At 70.5% G+C, this 1,669-nt stretch overlaps 2 protein-coding genes across 2 annotated transcripts in view; both read right to left on the bottom strand.

The window, feature by feature from the left end:
- The window catches only part of RAB5C (RAB5C, member RAS oncogene family), a 14,889-nt gene extending 14,772 nt beyond the window's left edge, over positions 1 to 117 (bottom strand). The window contains exon 1 of the mRNA XM_026071230.1: positions 26 to 117. The gene's annotated coding sequence lies outside the window, so the exon portion shown is untranslated. The remainder of the gene's footprint in view (positions 1 to 25) is intronic.
- Positions 1 to 1,669, bottom strand: part of KCNH4 (potassium voltage-gated channel subfamily H member 4) — a 19,444-nt gene that overhangs the window by 9,077 nt on the left and 8,698 nt on the right. The window lies entirely within an intron of this gene.

The following is a 1,669-nucleotide window of genomic DNA, read 5'->3' as shown; positions in this document are numbered from 1 at the left end:
GCCCCCGGACACCGGCCCCACTCACCGCGCCGGCACCGCCGCTCGCCCCCCGCCTCAGGTGAGTCTCGCAGGCTCTGGCCTTCACTTCCGCCTTTCACCCGTTCCGCTTCCGGATCCGCCCACCCCTTCCGCTCCCCGCCGGCAGGCCACAGGCAGCGGCGCCTGCCAATCAAAGGCGCCCTGCCCCACTGCCGCTCCGCCCCCACCCCGGACGCGCCGCCTCACGTGAGCGCCGGGAGCGGGGGCTGCGTGACGTCATGGCGCGTCCCCCGCGGGGGGCGATGGGAGTTGTAGGCCGAGGGCAGCTCAGGGATCCCGGGGGAAGGCGGGGGGATCCCGGGGGAGCCTGAGGCGTTGGGATCCTGGGGGATCCCGGGGGGAATCCCTGGGCAAGGGGGATCTCGGGGCACAAGAGATCCCGGTGCGAAGGGGGATCCCAGGGCATGGGGGGATCCCGGTGCATGGGAGGATCTCCAAGAATGGGGGATCCCCGTGCATGCGGAGATTGCGGTGCATGGGCAGATGCCAGGGCATGTGGGGGATTCCGGTGCATGGGGGATCCAAGTGCATGGGGGGATCCCGGTGCACGGGGGGATCCAAGTGCATGGGCGGATGCCAGGGCATGGGGGGGATTCCGGTGCATGGGGGGATCCAAGTGCATGGGGATGCCAGTGTTTGGGCAGGGATCCTGGTGCATGAGGAGCCTTGTGCCCAGGGGGCAAAAGCTGGGGATTCTGGTGCTCCAGGGGATCCCAGTGCCCTGCGCATCCCTTCTCCCTTCCCACCACAGAGCAGGGCAAAGAGCAGCCCCAGCCCGGGGCTTTGCGGAAGGCCACTGCAATGAGTCACCCAGAGCCGGGGCTGTAAAAATAGAGCTTTTATTTCCCATGTGAGTCTGTGCAGTTTGGGGGGCGGGTAGGGACGCACAGGTAGGATAGGTCATGCCGGGGAGATGTGGGAGTACGAGGCAGGGCTGGGGGCCGGAGTCTGCAAAAGGTACTGTTGGGGGGTAAAAAAATAAACTACAGAAATCAGCGCCCTGAAAAACGTGAAGGAAGGCGCCAAGGCCCAGAGCGGGGCGGCGGCGCAGCGGGGCCGGGCGCAGCTCCGGGGCCGGCGCCGTGTCCCGTCCCCGCTCGGAGCCGGCGCCTGGAAGCCGCCCGGAGATCCCCAAAACGCCCCGCCGGAGCCCTCGCAGCCCAGTCCCTGGGCAGCGCCCAGCAGCGTCCCGCTGCTGCCTCGGGGCGCGGCGAGGCTGGCGCGGAGCGCGGCGCCGGCGCCGGGCAGCAGGGCGAGAGAGCCGGGCCCGATTTAAAAAAAAAAAAACAACCCTGGGAAAAGAGTATCAAAAGCGTATCAAAATCCCTGCTGGTTTCGGAGGCCGGGGGCTCGGCGGGGGTGCAGCGAGGAGGGCAGGTGCAGCGGGGCCCGCCTGCGCCCCGCGGGGTCCCGGCGCCCTGCGGAGCGGCCGCGGCACCGGGCTCCTGCTCCAGCTCTCCGGGAGGGCTAAGGCTGGCGGAGCGGAGCCCCGACCGTGCGAAAGTCACCGGGGCGGGACGAGCCCCGCGGGACGGGGGTCAGTGGAAGGCGGCGGGGCTGGAGCGGAGCTGCGGGCGGGCGGGGGGCTGCCCGCGGGCCGCGCAGCCGGGGAAGGAGCGCGGCGCCGGGG

The sequence above is a fragment of the Apteryx rowi genome, unplaced genomic scaffold (genome assembly GCF_003343035.1).
Source record: "Apteryx rowi isolate R43461 unplaced genomic scaffold, aptRow1 scaffold_323, whole genome shotgun sequence".
NCBI lineage: Eukaryota > Metazoa > Chordata > Aves > Apterygiformes > Apterygidae > Apteryx > Apteryx rowi.
Note: the sequence above shows the minus strand (reverse complement) of the source record. Positions and strands in the feature narration are given on the sequence as shown.